This window comes from Cavia porcellus, unplaced genomic scaffold, assembly GCF_034190915.1.
Source record: "Cavia porcellus strain 051 isolate PalLab524CR breed Dunkin Hartley unplaced genomic scaffold, mCavPor4.1 scaffold_1, whole genome shotgun sequence".
In the NCBI taxonomy this organism is placed as follows: domain Eukaryota; kingdom Metazoa; phylum Chordata; class Mammalia; order Rodentia; family Caviidae; genus Cavia; species Cavia porcellus.
In genome coordinates, this window is record NW_026947484.1 from 42,194,438 (window position 1) to 42,217,847 (window position 23,410).

Here is a 23,410-nt window from a genome sequence, read left to right on the forward strand (position 1 = left end):
GCAGTCGTGAGTTTGATCCCTGGTACTGATCAAAAAAAAAAAAAAAGAATTATAAATAATATTATAAATGACATGTCCTATATGTAGTTGTTCTGGCAACTCTTGACTACAAAAAAGAGATGTACTTACTGTTTGGTCTTTGTCAAATCCTTGACGAACTTCAGTACTCCTCCCTCTTCACACTTCTTTTTCAATGTTGTTAAGATTATTGTTCACTTTTTTAAAATCAGTTTTTCAATATCTTTATTATTTGTTAATGAGTATTCTAATGGCCAGTTTCACTACCACAGGTGATAAAATAGATTGTGAAAAGTATCATATTTACAGTGAAATAATTATTTCACATGAATTATGGAACACGCAACCTTCTGCAATAATAACTTTATGGACCCAACACTACCTTCTGAATCAGCCAATTTTATCTCGAAGTTCTGAGTTTAATATTGCTTCTTAGTGTGATCTAAGGCCCAACAGAAAATACTTAAGAGACTTCCCAGGATTGAGAAGAGATGAGCATGAGCAAAAAGACACTAAACATGACATCAAAAGGCTCCACCACAGTGCTATGTGCTTGGCTTTTGAACACCCCAGCCCTTGGTTTCAATCTGGATCCATCTACATCTCCTGTCACATCCCCAGTGCCAACTACTGTTATGTTTATCTGCAAAGAGGGTGGGGTGTGGTGTAAAGAAAATAGTCCCAATAATTATACAAACATTTCTGCATTTAAACTAAGGATTAATTTCTAAAAGTCAAGTTACATCTAGCTGGAACACATGTGAAATATAACCAAGGAGCTAATGAATTCACACAACTCCATACATCTTATTTATTTCTAGTTTTAAAATAATTCTTTGCCTTGTTGGGTATGCAAGTAAGGAGTAGAAAAATGTAGAATCTGTAGTACCAGCTGGTGCGAAGGAGTTCAGTGCTTCCAAAGGACAAGGACTGTAGAACTTTGTTAGACACTGGAGTTTTTCCCTCTGAGCCAGGAAGCCCCCATTTAAGCCACCTTTGAACTTTGCTTCAAGCTTATATTGTGCAAATTCTAGTTGTGGTTGAGAAAAGTCTTCAAAAGTTTCTGGAGTTACTGTTTAAGCTTTGTCTTTTTCTAGTGTGTTTTCATGACTGATGCTTGAATCTATATTTATGTCTAGCCCAGGGCTTCTTTCTTGAAGAGGTTTTGTAGTGTTGTGATTTTCAAAGGACTGATTATACAGTTTGAAAATAATAACTTGAGAGAGTTGAGATACTGGTTTCTCAGTTTGATTTTTACAACTTTAGATGATTGTTAGCTATTGTCAGTGCCTGACCAAGGATATACTATGATTCCACCTGGAGGAAGAAGTAGAGGCTTATAGAGTCCATATAGAATATATGCATGAAGAGTCTATACTGGTTTATCTTTATATACTTTTACCCAGGCAGTTCAAACCCATGCTGGATTCTCTTCAGTGTCCCTGAATCTCACTATCCTGCTTTTTAATCCTTTCTAAAGAATTTTGTTAAATGAGCTTCTGAATTCTTCTATATCAAAAATGACAGTGTTTTATATGAAAATATCCCATGTTTTCTGGTGCTGATGAACTGGCATATAAACCATGTCTATAAGTGCTGTGTCAGTGGTGCTTACATGGCTCTCACAGCACAGAAGCAAGTCCTGAACCAAAGATTCCTTTCTTTATTGGAGGTTTATGGTTTGCTGTTGGTTTTCAGACAAAAAAATTCAGGCTTTTATGATGCTCATCATTTCATTTGTGACAGGTTTTCAAAATGGTCCTCCTGAAAAACTCCACAGGAGTCTGGTCTCTCTCTCTGCAAGGTCCACATCTCCAACCTGCTCCTCAGCTGCTCCAACCAAGATGTCCTCAAAACCTACTCTTCACTTTATAGTTACAAAGCCCAGTGGCCTCTTTTCAGTTTTATTCCAGTTAAAGTTTGTTATTCTACATTTTCATGCAGGCTCATTTCTTCCTCTTTAATAATTCCACCTCAGTCTATCTTAATACTTCTTCTGGTTCCCTCTGCATTACAAATAAAATTTGTTTCTAAATATACAATGCTGATATTTTTCCCGTTCTTAATTCCCTTCCCTTATGCTCACTGAGCACTATTTTTGAGCAGTCTCATCCATGACTGGACCTCACCATCTAACATCCAAATCAACACAATAAACCTACAATTCTCACTTTGGTCCCAACATAAATGTCAGAGGCTCAGAGGTGCTTTTCTCTGTTTCCCAGATGAATTCGTTCGTGTAAAAATTCACAGTTTTGTTAGCATTTTGAAAACCTATAATTCTTGAAGAAAAGTGGAGATTTCTCTCAAATTGCATGTTTCTTATCTTTCCTTCATCACTAACCGATGTTTTCTAAGGTCCCAAAACAGCTCAGGGTCCCAAAATTCATCAGAGTATCACAGTGTCCTTCGGCATGCCATATACATTTCTCACATTCAGCTGTTTGCTAACTGATGGCTGAACTGAATTCTGAGTTCCATAAGTGCATATTCACAGCAATTTGTAAATATCAACTTGAATTCCCTGAGGCTCCAAAAGCATAAATCCAGAAGGTAAATATTATGTACTTTTTTTCAGTCTCTATATAAATCTGTGAACTCATTGCTTATACAACTATTTGTGAATAAGACATTTCCTTTGTAATTTTCCCAAAACTTTTTTATGAATATGCTATCTGAATATTAGGTCTTGGAGTAAACCTAATTCTGATTAGGCTACCAAATGCAATGATATTGCTGATTTTTGACTCATATGTAGATTGGATCATATCCTTGCATTCAGAGGAATAATCCCTTCATTAAAAATAACGCCCCTTCTTACTGGCAGAGACCACATATCCTTCACATATGTGTAATGTCTAATAGGGAATCTTACACAGGAAGGCTCACTTCTTTCTGACAAAGATATAATAATAATAATAATAATGAAGCTCCTGTTTGGAGCAGCATTGTAAATTCTTGGATCTCCCAAGCATCCGAGGTAGCTCATTCCACTGTCAGCTGTATGAAAGCACCTCCCACGTCCATCCACAAAGTTGGGACTTCATCTCTGAAACACCAGCTGTGACGTGAGTCACATCCCTACTTTTTTATGACCTTGCTTACATTTGCATCAAACAGAGCTTCAAATAGAGATTCTATTGTCTCTTGTGAAACACTTACGTGAACGTTTTGGTGCTTTGCGGGAGAATTTGTTCCATCATGACCCTTAAGCAAATCTTTAATGTTACTTATTCTAACCATGTATATCATCTTAAAGACTTATCTGTATCTAAAATTCATATGGCTCTTCAAAGGCAATTTCGTTTTTATTATCAACACAGTTATCTTCTTCAAAAGTTGGAGGGGTTCCTTTTAAGTGCTTTTCTCCTGTGTATTCAAAAATATCCAGAATATTTACTGTCATTATCACTAACAGAAATTACTATTTTGAATAGGAGAATTATTCCTAGAATAACAAGGTATAGAATTTCCATGTGCCAAGCTGCATGTGAATCGAACCAAAACCCAACAGTTTCAATCATGTATTCAACAGCCCAGTGGAAAATTAAATTCAACTAAAAATCAATTATTCATGTTGCAATTACTAGAAATTTTCTTGTACCAAATAACTGAACAAGAAAACATCAAAAAATGGACAGAAGAGCTCAATCACAATGACAGATATTTTTATGGACATGTTCAAAGGGGATGAAAGTAAAATCATTTAGTGTTTCTCTTTGGAAGGTAACTTTAGAACTATAAAATTAAAGCAACAAATTCTCACCAAAGTATAAAGCAGTGTGAATCCAGAAGTTAGGTTGTAAACTTCACAAATGGAATGGTTTTGGGCTATTTCAGTATTTTCATAACCTATAATCTCTCTCTCTCTCTCTCTCTCTCTCTCTCTCTCTCTATATATATATATATATATATATATATATATATGTACCAAAATTACTTTATCAATTAATTAACTAAACATACATCTGGAGTTTTTTTGTTTCATTTTCATCTTTAACTCAAAGTACTTTTTCATACAGGATAAAAAGAAATTCAGTTAAATAATTTAGTATGTATTATGTCAATGTTGGAATTAAGAAAACATAAACCTTAAAGTATTCATATTTACATTGATTGCTTTTACATTTTCTCATAAAAACCCAATGCTGTGTTGCTTCACTCAGCCTGGTCTCTCTTTCCTGCCAAGATCAGCATATTTTTGGATGTTATTTGCTTACAAAGCTGAGGCATTTGGGATTTACTGAAAAATAAAAATAGGTTTGAACTTGTTCATATTCACCTGCTGTTCTCAAGTTAAAAACACTCAGGAAAGCAATTTGGAACTGCACAAAACTTTCTTTCTTTTTTAATTTAAGAAAATTATTATATTTAATGAAAGTATGTCAGTTCAATTTTGCATCAGAGTGCAAACTCCTAGGCTTTTGACAATCATGTTCTACTAGAAACCTACAATCTGGTTTTTTTTTTTTTTTTCTCCTATTTTTAAACCCCCAGTCATGTGAAGTTTACTTTAAGAAAAAATCAACAATATGTGTAACTTGTCACTTTTAACTTTTTTCTGTCCCAAGACCCTATAAAATTTCAGTAGATTGTTCCTATGCAGCAAGCATTGTCTTCATTTCCATTGTGTCATGTATTTTCCCCAGAGTGATACTATATTTGGGCTGAAGAAATGGAAATGTTTATGTATGGTTGAGAGGTACCTCCAGCACCAGTAGTATTTACTATTAGCAGCCAGCTGTCAGTAGCAGAATCAGCTATTGTTAGAATTATCCCTACCATTTGTTTTAAAGTGGGATTTTATTATTTATTGCTGATGGAAGTTCATAGCGAACATGAACATTTGATCGAGAAAGTTCTAGACTCAAATCTAGGTTTTGCTTCTTAGAACTGAGTGGCAATGGCCAATATATAGCTCTGTAATTCAATATCTTAACCTGCAGAATGGAGATAGTAACACATCCTCTAGATAGAACAGTTGTGAAAATTAGATGATACTATGGGTTAACTAACAGTCAGTTTGTAACATGCAGCTGAACTGAGTCAGCGTGGTTCTGGGTGTGAAGGCCCACCTGATTACTCCTGCCAACAACATAACAGGAAAACTGCGGGGGAAGATGATGTGCTGTTGATTCTCCTGGAGAAGCTTATCATGCTGGTTTTCTTGACATGAACTTGGTTGTCCTCATTGTTGGAGGAGCTTAGGTCCTAGCCCCCTGATGATGGCTGTGATTCTTTGCAGGGGAACTGTCATCTTAAATTAAAGTATTGGTTCCAGCCTCCAGTGCAGATCCCTCAGCCTGCAAGCACAAACCCTTCATCCCACTGGAGCAGACTTTCTAGCTTCCACCACTGGTCTTTGGACCTTCCCAGGGCAGATCCTTGATACAGACTTGTATGCCACACTGTTGTGGGCTTTCTGTTGGACTCACAGAGGACACTGCCATGGGCTCTAGGTTTTAAGCCGGATTTGTGAGGGCATTGCCGTGGGATCCAGGCTATCAGCTGGATTCTTTGCATTGCTAGTGTGTGGACAGCTCTTCTGCATTTGTCTATTTGGCTCAATATCATAAAATAATACTATAAATTATGTATCCTATAAATCTACTTTCTAATAAACCCTGCCTAAAATAGATGAGATAAATAAACTGAAAAGTATTCAACATATAGTAGATGTGGAATAGCTATTCTTTATTTCTCTTTTTCTCTCACATGATTGAACATGTTTTCAACACATACCCTTTGTAGAAATAGTTTCATGATGGTCTTTATTTATATCTCAGTATTATTTCATTTTGGTTTACTGGAGTGAACTTGTTTTGTATTTATTTTTGCTTAATATTTACTAATCAAGCTGGGCACGGAGGCACACATTTGTAAACCCAAGACTCAGGAGACTGAAGCAGGAGGATCACTGTTAGTTTAAGGGCAGCCTGGGCTAATTCAAGGTCACCCTGAGTTACACAGACTCTTTTAAAAATTCTTACTAGTTGTGAATACAAATTTGGTTCAATGTGATATTTCCATACATGTATGCAGCTCGTGCAGATGAAATCTAAACTCTTTTCATACATATCCTCTGCATGTATCATAGTTTTAACTTGTTGGAAATGTTTTATCAAACAATTGCATCTAAAAGAAGCTAGGAAAGTATTAGATAAGATTACTGTGATTACAACAGAGACTTTTGCTACTTGTTTCATTGTAGGGCTCTTCGTACACTTTAATGTATGTCTTTGTGTGGTCCTGGGGATATAATTCAGGGTCTTTGCACTGAACTATATTCCAGGTTTTTGTTTATTATTTTGCTAAGTCACTATGTTGTCCAGGCTGGTCTCAAACTTACGATCCTCCTACCTTACTCTCTGGATTTCTGGGATTGCAGGCTGTGCTACCATACCCTCTCTTTATATGTAATTTTTTTTGAAAACCCACTTGCATATACACCTGAAACATATGCACACCATTCCAATGATTCCTTCCCAATTCCTATGTTCTTCTCTACACTTAAGCCCAAACTAAGGTTGGCAAATATGTTCTCCCAATCAGTAGGATGCATTTTTGTTACTTCTTTCCTGCCCAATGATTCTTATGTTGAGGTATTTTGCCTTGATTATTTTTGCTTTTCTTGCTTGAACTCTTTGTGTGATGCCCATGAAAGCATTGTCAAGATACTTATCTTGATCAAGGAAATTTTCCCTATTCTTTCTTTTAGAAATTTTATGATTTTTCGATCTCATATTTAGGTCTGTCTATTTGAGTTTGATTTTGATACATGCTGAAGAACATGGGGTAAGATATTGTCTAAGAAGGAATTAATTTTTAAAAAATAGAAGAAATTCACAACTCAGTGAAGAAACGTAAAAAAGGCAAAAGATATGAATAGACATTTTTTCAAAGAAGACAATTATGAATCACAATTTTATGAATACGTGCTCAATATAACTAATCATCAGGAAAAGTCAAATCAAAAGGACAGTAAGGTACCACCTCACACATTTTCAAATGGCTACTTAAAGAAAGACAAGAGACAATAGGAGATGATGAGTTGTAAAGAGAAGAAAACTCTTGAAGACTACTGATTTCCCTTAGAATGTTATCACTATATCACTATAATGTGGAGATTCTTGAACAAAATTTTAAAAAAAAGGGACACTTTATGACTCCATAATCCCTCAGCTGGATAATAGTCAGAGAAAATAAAATCATTGCATTATAGAGACATGTGCATTCCCATGTTCATTGTTAAAATGTCACATTCGCAACATCCAAAGATTAGAAGCTACCTAAGTGACCATTGATGGATGAATTAAATATAGGTATCATGCATACACTGTGTTTTATGTGTACATTTGAGTATGTATGTGGATGTCTATACACAGTAGAATACTACTCAGCTTTAAAAAGGAGATTCTGCCAATCATGACCATCTGGAAAAATCTGCGGGCATTTTGCTAAGCAAAATCAACCAGCCATAGAAAGAAAAATACTATATGATCTTGCATATATTTAGAATATTTTAAAAAAATCAAATATATACAAACAGAGAATAGAACCATGTATACTATGGGGCGGGAAAGGCAAGAAAATGTAAGGAAGTTTGTCAAATTGCATATACTTGCAGTTATGTAGGATGACTAACTAGATGAATAACCTAGAGGCATAATGGCCATAATTAATAATAATGAACTGTATAATAAAGTTGCTAAGAGAGTGGATTTTAGATATTCTCAACATGCACACACTCACGGTGGTAGCTGAAAAAGGTAACAAAAAGGTTAATTTCCATAATTGCACTAATGATTCCACTATATTTAGCTATCTTCTGCAACTTCTATACACAGAATGAACAACTATGAGTGTAATTTTTCTTAAGAATGAAAAGGATGATGCAAAATATATTTGGACCCTCTATGTGATCTAAAATGTAATGTTCATATGCACAAATCTTTCTTAAATTATTAGTCTTTGTTCATGGGCCCAAATGTTTTTCTGCCTTGCTATACCACCCTGCCACATGCCTGCAGAGGTAAAAAATGAACAGGAAAACAAGGCTGACCAACAAAATACTGTGACAAATAAATTGGAGCTGGACACTATTTGTGGAGTAAACCTGGCAATATTTAATTGCTTACTTTTGGACAAAAAAAAAAAAAAAAACAAGTACTGGATGCCTGAATATATATTTGTAATTCAAAATACAGTGTCATTTTCTACTTTCAGAGAGAAAGGTCCTCCAGGTTTAATAATACTTCCACCTCTTTTTGTTCAAATTGTAAATATTTAGAAAGTGTAACATAGTGCTGGCAGAGCAGGAATGACTGTCCCCTTCAATTTTGTTAATTTGTCTTTCCAAAGAATTCACAATTCCAGTTATGTGCAAGATAAGTTATAAAAGTTTACCTTTTCACATTTGAGTGTATCATATTGAATTCCACAGAATTGTTTAATCCAGGCTCTCTAAGAAAAATAAAGGGTTGAAATCTGTTTTCAGAGGAAAAAAAATCCTTAGAGAAATGAAATGCAGAGCAGAGTGAACACTGGAGCTTCTGTCAAGGAAAGGAGGATTTGGGAGCATTTCCTTCTCTTCCCCCTTGTGGCCCATAACCTGGCATCATCTCTGGGCCCTTGTTTAGCCTACACTCTAGGACTTACAACTGGCCAAGATGTCAGCAACACTTGGGACTCTGCGACGCAGCCCCTTCCTGGCTACGGTTCTCCACACTCAAAGGATGAGGACTCTGTCTTTGTCTTTCTCAAAGGTTGATCCATTTGGCAATGCTAATCCTGGACTTGCTTCAGTGTCTTAAAATGACATCACAGGGCAATAAGTTCTCCAATGAATGCTCAGTCTTCACTGATGTGGAACAGCTCTGTTCCAGCTTTTGTTTCTCAGCCATGCACCTGGCACAGCTAGTTTAAGAGAGTGGCTGGACACCTTGTTGAGTGACTCACTAATAATCAGTACACATACCCATTAGCAGCTGTTCTACTCAAACCATTGCCCGCTTTCCTTTTTTTTTTTTTTTTCCCCAGAATGGCCCTTGGTAGATTCATCTTTTCCAAACAGTGCTGTATGGCTGAACCACAATAAAGCATTTTGCTTCTTGTGGAGGCCTGATTACCAGCCGTGACTTAAAGATGTGAGAAAATTCAGCTAACAAAAAACTATTGCAAATGTTTCATCTTACTCATGCACATTTCAAGCAAATATATATGTAGTCTTTAATTATGTATTTCAATTTGCCACATCACTTGGTATATGCAGTTTGATTTGGAAATACTCAAAGGCTCTTCAAGTTTTCTTATATTTAGGAGAAAATGGTTTTATGCCTCTTATTACTTTGTAATCATGATTTGAATAGAGTCCTTACACATCTGTGATTTTCAAAGTAAACCTCTATTAAGGTTTAAAATCTATCTACTTCCTTTCAAGAAAATAAAATTTCTAGCACTTATGTTTTACATAACATTTATGTAAAACATATGCAAAATATACTAAAATACTATGGAATGCATTCTGCCACAGGAATCAGAAAATATATCATAACGTAAGGAATCATGCAGTCAGTGTTCAAATACATGTAAACAAGCTAATAAATTGAAAGAGGCATTTGACAAATTAGACTTAAAGTATTTTAGTTATCTAGAACTTAAAAACATTTTGGCCTCCATTTTTATTTTATCACTTTGTATATTATTTCCTTCATAAATAGGCAGTGTTTTTACTTTCTTTTTGTACCATTTCACAATTAAGCATTAATTATTAATTAGGGAATATATTTCTTTCCTTTGAATCATTGGTTGCAACATTAATTGCTTTTTCAAATTGGAAATGACTATTGCCTTTGTCTTATGATAAATTAATAGTTGTGCATTTTATGAAAACAACAAAATTTTTACCATGCTTACAGATCTTTTATCAGCTACTATTTTTTCCTGTCCATTTCATAATAAGCTATTTATTGTTCTGCTGATATTTATCTCTAGCAAGTATTAAGGAGGTTTAAGCTATTATAGAGAGATACCATGTATTTATATGTTTTAACCTATTATTTAACTAAAATTGTCTACTTGAAGCCATTTGTTTGAGTTTCCTTTTTTGTATTTTATACCATGCAAAGACCAATAAATATAGGATGTGTTTGAATATATACCCACAACGGAGTATCAGTAAGCCTTTAACATAATTATTTTCGTTTGTCATAATATTTAAAGAATTTTAATTCCAGTAGTTTGTAAGTCATCTAGTGTCTGCTATCATTATTGGTAAAATCTTCATACACTTGAAAGTTGCTATGCAACCTATTAACGTTTGGGAGTTTTCCTGGACATATTTATTATTTTATTATTATACTATTATTTTATTATTATATTGTATTTAAATCACTTGTTTAAGAAAAACTCATACTTAAAAAGTAATATTTGGAAGTCTATTATTCCAAATAAGTTTTGGGCAGTTGACTGCTATATGAATCACCTATACCAGAATTTTAAAGAAACTTTTTCCTGATATTATTCTCAATATGAATTAAATTTCAGCAATAATAGTGCACTTTATCCCATTGACACACAAGTCAGATACTTTGAGGGTATCTGATATTGATTAGGACTGCATTAAACTATCTCATGGCATACTGTATACCAACATTTTTCCTTTTTTCCGTGTCTGTTGCAAATACTGAGAACTACATCTATTCTTTCATCCAAGTTTAAATTACATTGAATCATTTTATCATTTTTTATCCCTCCCTGCACATTTAATTCTCAATCAATTTTACATTTTCTAAAATCTCATCTCTTTGAGCTTCTAAATTAATAGTCCCACTTATCTCTTAGACTACTGCACCAACCTACCATTAATCTATGTCTGAATTTTCATTCCTTCTTGAGCTAAGTTTTAAAGGATGACTATGACCATAAACATACCCTGAATCCAAATTTTCATTACTCTATGATCAACACAATAAAATAAGGGATGCAGTAGATTGTGACAGTCTAATTATCCTTTCAACTTCACTCACCTCTCCACAGTTGAGCACTCTGCCTTATCCGCCAAGCTCCCAACCAGTTATGACTTGGCTGTCTACCTTTAAATCAGAATACTTATGCTTTCCTCTCTAATGTCAAATGCAAACCATCCTGAAGGGCCAACTTACATTCAATTACATTTTATAAGCTTTCATTCTTTAGGAAGAAAAAAATAATCATATTCAGAACTGAATTTGTCAAAGTATGCCACGTCATCAAAATCCGTGTTTGTGGCTTTTAAGCCCTTGGCCCAGCACCCTGCCCAGCATACCTTCCACTGGGTATTCATGGGACGTTTGTGGACTTCAATTATTTCATGACACATGAAATGTCCAAACTAGCACAATGTTGTCATTTGTTGCTTTTCATGCCTGCTAACTGCATTTTAATGTAAGAGACTTAAAGGCTTCGTTCTTGGCTATATACATACTGATTTTTCTCTGAATTCATTGATTTCACCTATTTGAACCTGGTCTTACTTCTTACCTTACGTGCCACATTCCCCTTCAAAGTATCTTTGAACATGATGCCCTGAACTTCATTTTAATTTCCAAAATTCCTGTAGATTTTATCTCTCATGCAAAGAAGTTCCCTGGTTCATCTTTACCCATCCTCTTTCTTATCCTTTCACACACGCGCGCACACACACACACACACACACACACACACACACACACCCTCCTGTGCATCTTGGGAGATAAGGCTAGATGTTGTATTACTCTTATTATTGGAATACTAAGTATACAATTTTCATGCTTGGGTATTTCAGGCATGAAATTAAATTTTCTTAATTGCTGACAGTAATTCTCAGGAAGAAGCAGGTGTTCTAACTTACTTGGAATTAAGGCCCAAAGAAATTTTACTTAGCATTAAGATAAAAAATAAGTTACAAGAAAAATAAGCAAGTAGGCTTAGTAGACAAGTAATCTAGAGAAATTATTTCTCCAGATCCAATCATTATGGCATTTTTCTGCAATTTTCCACATTAGAATCCTTATTGATTCTGCTCACATCTTGCCTATATGATCTTAATATGTCCTTAATTAGTTGTAAACATATTTCATTACTCTCTTGTTTTTCAAGATGTAAATTGTTTTTAAAAGTGAAAAAAGGCTCACCTAATCTCTTCACTTGAAGGTTTGAATAAAGCCATTTGATTTTCCTAAGCTGATGCTTTGTGCTCTCTATATTCTAGTTCATTCCAATAAAAAAAATAAGGAAAAGAAGGTTAAGCAGTTATAAAATGTAAAAGAGCAAATATACCAAGAAATTAGATAACTTAGAAGATCAAAGTTATATACATAATTGCTTATCAAATAATACAATTTTAAAAAGTAATTTGATCTTTTCCACATCAAGAGGAAGTGAAAATTTCATATTGCAAGTCATTTTAATTATACTTACCTCTACTCTTAGAGGTAACCACACTACTAGGTGAATATCATTATAAATGTGAAAAAAGCCATTCCCGTCTGAGTTTACTGAATTATAAATATCTAGAGGACATGTTCAGTCTTAACTATGTCTTGATTGACTAGGTTTATGCTGAATATAAAAATTAGAATGTGACCAAACAAGGCATAAAGACTGCCTGATAAAATTCGGGATAAGAATTGCTAAAAAGCAGAGGAAACAGAAGTCATAAAATATGGTAGTCACATTAAGAGAGAGAAAAAGTGAGAGAGAGAACAAGAGAGAAGGCAAGAGACAGCAGAGAGCATGAGAGAGAGACAGAGACAGACAGAAGAAGGAGGGGGAGAAGGAGGAGGAGAGAAACAGGAAGAGGAAGAAGAAGGAGAAGGAGGAGGAGGAGAAGGAGAAGAAAAGCAGCAGGAAGAGGAAGAGGAATTTACCAGCATTTAATTAGGGCAATTTGAAGATGTCCAAAACAGTCAGTAAGCAAGTGGAAAAGAATAAAAAATGCATTGTAAAAACTAAAGCCTAGAAGATTAAATCAAAGGAAAATCTAAATTTTATAATTGAAGTGTGGGCAACAAGGATAAGAGAAAGAAGATCAAAGTAAAAAGGCAACATGGAAAATGGGTAGCCAGTGGAAGGGGAAAGAAAACAGAAATGATGCATGAAATTTGCTTGAAATATGATGGTGGGAAGAACAAATAAATATTAATTAATTATGAAGCTCAACAAGTTATCTCACTAATATTACTTTCATTAATCATTTTTTTGACTTTTGATAAGATTTGAAAAGATAGGCTTAAATGCAACAAAAAATGGTAAAACATTAAGAGAAAGAAAGAAAATTAATAAGTTAATGCCAAGTTAGCTTGTATTCCATAGTAACTTAAGAAAAAACAGAAATGAAAACAATTTCTTCGACAAGAGAAAGAGAGAAAGTAGGCGGAAGAACAGGAAGATGATCAAACTTTGTCCAAGACTAGAAATAAATGTTTAGAAATTTGTTGCTTTAGAGAAATGCTGGGTAAAAATATTTGTTTTAGAAGATACAAATATTACCACAGAGCAACAACAGCAACAAAAAAGCAATAATAGGGAATCTTTAAAGGGAAGTAGTGGCCATGAGGATAGTTAAGAAAAAGTCCAAGAAAGCAGTAAATATTTAACCTGGAAAACCACAAAAGTAGTTTGATTAGGGCTAAAATGAGCAACGGTTGAAGGAGACAGGCGCTGAAAAGAGTGTTAACTAGAAACAAATATGTTGTGGACATTTGTGCAGTTAAAAAATAAACAAGAAAAAAGGAGAGAAGGGAAGTAAAAACACTTGAAATGTTATTATGCTCATACAGAAATTTCCCATGATGAGTACATTCCTTATGCCAACATGTGCTAATAAAAATTATATTTTTAAAAAATATATATCAAAGGTGCACCAAATTTGGCTTCGGATCACTTCCAGTGTTTCATTGCAATAATTCCATGGGTGGCAGCAATCTGAAAAAACTCTTCCTTTGGAATAGTTCAATGAGGTGTAGCCAACGAAAGAGTCTGAGGTTTGCAATCACAGTCCATTTGACCCTGCTACAGAGATGTGAGCTGAGGGTGGGCATTAAATGTAATGTGGGCATTAAATGTAATGGAAGAAAAACAAAAGGATGTGACCAAGAAAATAATAATGAGGCACATGTAATCCTGAAGAGAAAGCGAGAAGTTAGCACATCAATATTCGACAATTTTGCATCCCAGGCACCAAGTATTGACTGGAATCTTCTATTGAAATTCTGCCCTGCACCACTTTCTTCATTGCAGGCAAAGCCATTCATCAGTTCTTTCATGCTGGTTCAATTAAATCCTATAGCGCTCCAAGGCAATGCAGCATCAGCTCTAGTGAAGAATTTCAACTCTGTAAACAGGCCGGTAAATATGCTACTGTGGATAAATTGGCCATCAGGGTGATAGAGAGTAGCAAAGGAAAATGTGTGATTACAGCTAGTTTTAGTGTGCTAGAAAGCTGCTGAGCCATTACTGTGCGTCAGAACAATGTTTTTGCTTTCTCTGCTTATCTGGCATCTTTGCTGTTTCCCACATTAGCTCTTTGCAGGCAAATACTCTGTCTGGTTTATATTTCTCACTTAGTTATTTTGACAATAACCCTGACCTAGATTTTTGCAGGCTAAAATCTGACAGATCCTCCATGCCCATTTTCCACTGGGTACCATATTCACTGTCATTCATTCATCTAGGCTTCCAGTCTAAGGACCATAAGATTATCAGGGGCTGCTCCTCTGTTATCCTTAAAACTAACAGAAAAATGGAGTATTCTGTACCTTCAACCTTGCTTTTTTTTCCTATAATGTTAGAAAATCTATTTTACATTGTGGAGAGGAAAACTTCTTTAAAAAGTAACACTTGTGTTTCAAGCAAATGTCCCTTAAAAAAAAAATAGTATGTTGTTTGACAGAAAAATGTTTTATTTTATTCCATCAAATCATTCCTCCAAAATAATCCCAATCTCCAAAATTTCCAGATTCAAGAATTTAGGAATTAAGAGATGGATAAAACTTTAAGCCCAAAATTTCTGATACTTACTTATACTTATCAGACTTCCTACTGAACCCTTCAAGAGAATCCCTGTGATCCCGATTCTCCTTCTCCAGGAGAAGACTTCCATCTTCTTTTGCCTGAGGTCACTACATTCCACAACGAAGAGTAGAACATGAGCACCTTTGCCTTGCCTGTTTTATTTCTCCTGTTGAATGGCTCTGTTTCCTCATTTTTTCCCAAATCTTTACATGGTTGGTCTTTATTTGACCAAATTGAAACTTCTCTCCAACAAATGCTTCAGTTTCTATTATAATTCTTATGAAATATTTGTTTTATTGGCTTTATGCAATGTATTTGAATATATAACCAGTCCTTCTCCATTAGATTTCAAATGCGAGCTCAGACTACATCTCTGTTGTTGAAAGTGCAGTTCCTGCACGTTGAATAAGATGAGACCCACTACAAATATTCAATATGACATGAATGAATAGAGAAAAATTGCAATAATGCTGACTACTATAACTGTCACTAGGACACATCATTTTAAAAATAGACTTAATAATTCCTACGATGTTTGATAGTTAAGATAGTCCCTCCTTATTTATAATTTCACTTCTCACAATTTCATTTACCTGCAGTTACCTATAGCCTGAAAATATTATATAAAAACTTGCAGAAATAAGTAATTCCAAAGTTTTAAATGTCTCCTACTCTTTGTGTGATAAAGAGTTGTTGTCTTTTTATATACTGCCTAGAACTGTAAATCATCCCTTGCCTACAGAATCCTAGAACACCCTTATTTAATTTAGAGTAGTGATTTTTGCAATTAGCATATGTCAAAAGGCGAAGCCATAAGACACTTGTTTTAAGGAAAATGTGAAAAGTATCAATAAGAAGAGAAAAATTTATATGCTAAATGCTATGGTTTATATTTAGATGTCCCCCAAAGCCTTATGCAGTGATGGATGAGTATTTTCTTTCACACGTGGCTGTATCTACTGTGAGTAATTAAAAAACAATTTGTGGTGCAGTACTATGATCAAGGGTGCTAGGATTAAGAGTGTGAGTGGTTCCCCCAAGTGGCCTAGACAAAATATAAGGAATAGAAAGTGTTGTAGTTTCGCCTTGTTGCTTTACTATCATCTGCTTGCCATGATCTGTTTCTCTTCTGAGGTTCTTGTCTGTTACGCCACTCTGCATCAGAGCCAGATGATTTTGGACTGAAACCTCTACAAACTGTGAAATAAACTTTTCTTCCTTTTAACTTTGGGTATTGGGTATTTTGTCTAAGTAATGAGAAAGAAGTAACTGAGACAGAATGCTAATTTTTACTGTAAAACACTTTGAAACAGAACACAAGCATATGGCTTTTATTGCAATATATTGCTATTATTGTTCTATTTTATTATTATGCTTAATCTCTTATTGTACCTAATTTATAAGTTAAAGTTGGTTATAGGTGTGTATATGTGGGAACAAAACATATATAAAATTTAATTCTAGCTGCAGTTTCAAGTATCCATTGACAGTTCTCAGTACGTATCCCCCAGGGATAAGGGGACACAGCTATAGTAAATTTTCAATAGACGCTAGCTATAATAATTGGTATCATATTTTTCTTAGTACTAAGTATATAATGTTATATTCATTTGACCTTAGAAAAAGGGTGAGAAACAATTTTATATTTAAAGAGATAAAAGACTCAAAGTAAAGATAGTGAGAAATCAGAGAACTATAATATAATAAAAGCTAATAGTTGTTGACCATTGAATGTTTCATGATCACCATATAAATTACTTTACAGAAATTAGTTAATTTTAGTTTTATCACCAATTTTACATTTTAAAAATCTGTAAATTCAATAATTTAAGAAAGCACTAAGTGATGGAAATGTGAGGCAAAATCCATTCACAATCTCTGCATCAACCAAGTGCCCATAGAAGTCTCTAAGGTCCAGATGTAGGCATTTGAATACCATGTAAGTCAGAAGAAAAGCAAAATATAACAGGGTGGACTTTTTATTTTGGTACTGGGAATTGAACTCAGACCTCACACTTGGCAGGCAGGCATTTCAACAGAATGGATGTTAAAGTATCCAAACAACAAATAAAAAATTTAAAATGGCTAAAATCAAGTTAATAAACTCAAGCAGAAGACTTTTAGATATAAGGTGAATAGAGTTAGAATTCTCTCAGACATGACTTAGTCCTTTGCAGGGACGGGTCCTGCCATAAATTTGAAAAGACTAATAAAACTGGTGTTCTTTATTAAAACTGGTGATGTAAATTAAAATTCAGAAGTTGCCTATAATTGTTCAAGAAAATAACCTTTCCCAGAAACTAAATTGAAATGTCTTTATCTATATAAAGGGCTTTCCAAGAGCAGTCTTGAACACAAGAGCTCTGATGCAGCAGGAGAGCAGAGTGGCATTTTAAAAATGCAGAACACACAGACTGACAGAGCACACAGCAATCACACAATAGTGGAACTCTGTCCTTGAAATACATCATTTTTCAAGCAAGGAAGGGTTCTCTGTCATTCTTTGTCTCCACGCTTCCAAAGCATGACAAAATTTACTTGTATAAGGAGAGCCCTAGTCTCAATAGGTTTATACAAAAAGGGAAATAAAATGAGGTTTTAATAATAAATGCTGCAGAGGAGTTTTGAGGAGAACCAAAGAGCCACCATCCTCCTGTGAGCTAACTAGTGTGTGAGATGGCAGACAAGAAGAGAGGAGCCAAGCCTCTTCCACCCTGTTTAATATTTAAACAATATTAAATATAGCAATTTTGGGAGAATTCCTTCTATCTTATTTTTGAAATCTAATATTGTTCTCATTGGGCTTTTTGGTTCTGTTTTATTATTTTATTTTATTCTTTTTAAAATAAAAATTAAGCGAGGGATGGTATCACATGCCTGTAATCCCAGCACTTGGGAGGCTGAGGCAAGAGAATCTCTGCAAAGTTAAGCCAACCTGGGCTACAAAGTGAGTTCAAGACCAGCCAAAACTGTACAGTGAGATGCTGTCTCAAAAAGACAAAATAAATAAATAGATAAATAAATAAATAAAAACATACTGCAGGGTGAATGGGACATAAAAATACAATAAAAAAGACTAATGTGAATATTCCAAACATGAAAAGATGAAATATGTTTCCCTCTGTCTCTGTGTCCATCTGTCTGTGTTTCACTGTCTCTTTCTTTCTTTCCCTTCACACTGACACACATAAAGTCACTGATTGTCTTAAACATGACAATATGGTTCATCAGATGAACATGACTGAAAGACTAATGTTGCTATATGAAAACTTGTTTCAGAGAAAAACTGTTATCCACAGCACAGGTCTCAATACTCAGAAAAATATATTCTTGATAACAAAATATATCTAATATCAGATTTAGCTTGACTATTTATATTCATATAACAAAAAGTATAAACCAAATAGATTTTAATTGCTCTATTGAAAATGTTCAAAAGTAAACTCAGATTTGTCAAACCTTTTAAGAAAGCAGTGTCAAAGCTCATCATCACATTTCAATTATATAAAATATCATATTACATTTATATATTAAGTTGTATATATTTTAAATTATATAAAAATTTGAGCAAATTCCTCTTACCAAGATTTTCTAATTAAGTTTTCTAAGCATGTCAGGAAGTGAATAACATCACATATTTATTCAAGAGAACTTTGTAAGATGGTTCCATCTGATTGTCAAATATGGCATTATAGGCTAGATTTTGGTTGCGTAACCAATGTTTTCAATTATATTCTACTAACAAGAATAGACTGTCTTTGATCTTTTGAAAATATTGATATTTCCATGAAATTTAAAATGTCCAATAAAAATATGTAGTTCCCAATGCTGGAAAGATTACATAATGAAAAAATAATTTACAAATATTTCACACTTTTGCTTGAAGAAGCGTCATCTACTAAAATGCTATCAGTACAGATAGCTTAAGAGAACTTGCTTATTTATTCAGAAAAATGCAACAATAAAACATCAAAAACATTCCAAATAGCCTATAGTTATCCCTTATCAATTTATTAATTTTTGAGTAATAAGTTTATGTTCTACTCAATAGTTAATTAAAGATCTTTTCTGCTTCTTGACTAATGTTAAGTTAAATATTCTGCAGATCCTGACTCAATATATTGCTACAGTCTCAAAGTGGTTTAAACAGTGCCATAAAAATCAGTCCCTAAGAGTAGTTTGCATGGCTGTTTTTAGTGGGGCTCTGAGATTAATCTTCTTTGCTCTAGACACTTCACTCAAGCATGGAGTTGATTACAAGAAATCTCAGCAAAACATTTGTAGTAGTTGACTGATTGTGTCAAGTTGAGTCATTTAGAAGCTTAATTAAACGGGTTTAGCAACTCTACACCCTAGAAGGTATAAAAGGAAAGGAGGAAGGACAAATGCATTCCATTCTTGGGAGAAGCTCAATCTTCACCTTTGGTTTGGACTTCTCTCTTGGCTTCCAGTGTAGACTCTTCAGCTTTCCCGCATAGACTCTTTAGTTTTTCATCGTAGAGCATTCGGCCTTCTGTCCCAGACCCATCAGCCTGCTGGTGTGGACTTGCACAGTGAACTCCAGATCTTGGATTGAATCCTTCGGCCTCCAGTGCATCAGACTCTGTGGCCGACCATCATAAGCCCAAGTTGTTTCTTTTACATCTGTATATCTCGTGTTACATATGTTCTCTCTAGTAAAACCCTAATACAACATCTGAGTAAAGCAAAATGTCATTTATAAGAAGTTTACACATGTGTCTGATTTATTTCACTTATGAGTATGGTCTCAAGTTGCATCCATTTACCTGTAAAAGCCTCGATTTTATATTTCTTTATAGCAGCATTGTACTCCATTGTATAAAAATATAATGTCACATCTTTTTTTATCCAATCCTCCGTTGATTTATTTGTTATTTCTGAGTTATAGCTATTATAAGTTGTGTATTATAAATTATGTTGTTACACATACATCACTGTGCTGTGCTATGATGTTTTTAATTCTTCTGGGAAAATACCCAGCAGGAGAATAGCTGGGTCACATGTGACCTCTAGCCCTAGTGTGTCATGGTTTATGTCTGGGTCCCCCAGGCCTCATGAGTTTGCATTGTGCATTTGTGATGGTTCATTGTATAGTGCTTGGATTGATGGTGTCAGTGCTCCACCCACATAGGGCTGGAGCCAGGATGTGATGTAATGGCAGGAAGAAGGTGTGTCTTTCTCTTTACTGGTTTGAGTGTGCTGCTGGTGGCCGCCATGAACTGCAGCCCAGCCATGCCTGCCTGTCTTGGAGCCAACTGAGTGTGGACTGAAACCTCCAAAAACTGTAAGAAATAAGCCTTTCATTTCCCAACTTTGGGCTTCAGGTATTTTGTCTCAGCGACCAGTAAAAAGTAACTAAGACATAGTGTTTTGAAGAATTTCCATAGCAATTTCCACAGTGTGTACCAGTCCACTCTCCCACCATCTGTAACCATCATATTGTCTCTCTCGTGTAAGAAACTCAGAGAGTAAATGAGATCTGAAATATACAATAGATATTGTGAAATAGAAAGGAACTGCTCAAAAGGGGGAAAAAAACTAAAACAACTGAGATGGGGAAAGGAGAAAAGAAGGGAGGGAAATGAAAAACAAACATATAGCACATATGATAGTTAAGATAATTATACTACTAATTTCTATTAGTTCACTTAAAAACATTTGTGCTTCTATTGTTTGATCGATTTTTCATGACTGTATCTTGCAATCTGAGCAATTACTTCGAAGATAGCAATGTGCAGTGTAGTAACCACTGTTAGTCTCCTATGATCTTGTTTTGAAATTTTGTATCAGTTTTTTTCTCTTTAAAATAAAAAAGTCACTTATAGATAACAAAAGATAATAACTCTAGTTACCTTGTTACTGATAATTTTCAAATGTAAAATATTAGAGGAAAGTTCGTGACAAGAACACTATATCTAATAAAATTTGGTTGTTTTGTGGGATGCAAGGAAAGATACTAAATGTAATCCAAAGGTTTTAAATATTTATAAGCTTCTTGTTATCTTTCAAAGAAGTATAACTATTATGTTATACTAAAAATAGAGAAACATAATTTTTAATAGGAAAATATTTTCAGATAAAATATAAAATAATCACCACAAAGGGACCACACATACACCAATAATATACCTAGAGCATAGCAGCAAGACATCACTATTACCTAGTCAAAGGATTCAGAAATCTGGAGTAGGCTTCAAATATCTATACAATGGTAAAACACCATAGATAATCACATTAGTTTGACAGAGATGCCATGTAGAGGCATCACAGAGCAAGTGCTTTACACTATAGAAACTTATTTTCTCACAACTCCGGAGGCTAGAAGACTGACAACAAGGGATTGCAGTACTGATTCTTCCTGAGGCTTGGAGAACTGTTCCAGGCAAATCTCTTTCATTTAGAAATGACCATTTTCTTCATGTGTCCTTATATAATTTTCCCTCTGTTAGTGTTAAATTTTCTCTATTTAGACATGAGTCCTATGGACTAGGTGTCACACTGTTATAAACTGTTATAACTGAATTCCATCTTAAAACTTTCTCTTTTTTACCTCTACATAATCTTCTAACTCCTTAAAAATGTGACAAATATGATGTGTGTTTCATGTGTGTGTGTGTGTGTGTGTGTGTGTGTGTGTTGGAATATATTGTCGGGCATAAATGACAGTGTGTCAGTTAATGTAATAAATGTTTTTTACTTGAACATTCATCATATAAATTGATTGTAGTAACAGTTTGCAAGGGAATAGATTTAATACAGGCCACATAATTTATAGGATTTTAAAGAATAATATTCACCCAAAAAGTCTAATGCAGAAGAGTGAAGCAGATCTGTCCGTGCACAGGAGACCCAAAGAGTCCAGCTGAAGGCCTGGAAACCACGACAATGTCCTGCACAAGTCCAGCTGAAGACCTAGAGCCCATGGCAAGTCTGTATCCAGGATCAGCACTAGGGAGGCCAAAATTCAGTGGTGGAATCTAGAAAGTCTGTGCTAGTGAGATAAAGGGTCTGTGCCAGCAGGCTGAAGGATCTGCACTGGAGCCAGGAAGTGATGCTCCAGGTAAAACGCAAGGTCCCCCAAAGATGACAACATCTGAGTTCATATCAGGAAAATCAGCATGACAAACTTCTCCAGAGAATCAACAGCACACTATCTTCTCCTCCAGTTCTCCTGTTATGCTATTGGTAACAATCCTGGTGGGCCTTCCACACCCAGCACCATGCTGATTCAGCTCAGCCGGGTTTACAAATTAACCATCAATGATTCCACCACATCCCTCATATTATAAATAGTGAGTACATGGGCAAATCTACAGAAATTCATACACAGCATTTAATTTATGAAATATATATGTTAATAAGGCTTTACACTTAAAAATTTAATCTATCAAAGGCTAAACATGTCTTCTAATTAGGAAATATTTTCATGCAACTCATCAATTAAGCCTATCAAATAATCTTTATTGTTTCCTACTTTTTTCTTTTTATAATGTAGAACAACAAATCCTATCTGCTTCTTCCAGAGAAGCATCTATGAAATCACAAAGGCAATTGTAGTTATAAAATACACAATTTAGGATTTGATAATAGGAAGGCAAAATATTGAAAGCTATCAGATTTGAATGCTTGATAAGGATAGTACTCTTGGCAACTGAGAAATAACACTTAATGAAACTAAAAGATTTCAAAAGTAAATAGACATAACAATGATCATAAACACTTTTTGCTCTTCAAAATCAAGAATATCTTTTTAAGTAATCAAGAAATGATAAAGCTACATAAATCACAGAAATCATTCTAATAAGAGTTAATCTTTTCCTTCTATATAAATTATTAGGAAGATAAGGAAAAATTCTTTTATAAATTATTAAGAGCAGAGAAAAACCTCTGGAAAAATGTAAACATGCTCTTTTTCTGAAATTCTTTTCTTCTGAAATTCTTATAAATAAATCTTTCATACTTAATTAGGTTTGGCCACTATGAATTTTATACAATTGTTTATGAATTAGATTTTTGTCTGATACTTTCATCCTTCACACCCTGGTCAAATTATTGACTTTAAAACAAAACCACATGTCTTTAAGAAACATAATTCAGTAAAATCTCATTCATTTTTATTTATTATGCTGAGTGGTGTGTTTTTGTGGTAAAGACAACCCCAGGGTTTCTCCCTCTGCCATGTCACTGATAACACTCACCTAACATTCATTTTTGATTAAAAAACAAAATAGAACAATAACAGCAACAAAACAACATTTACTTTGGAGTGTAAAAAAACATCCTTAGTTAAATATGATACATTTATCGAACCATATGGCAAATGTACAGATGAGTATTG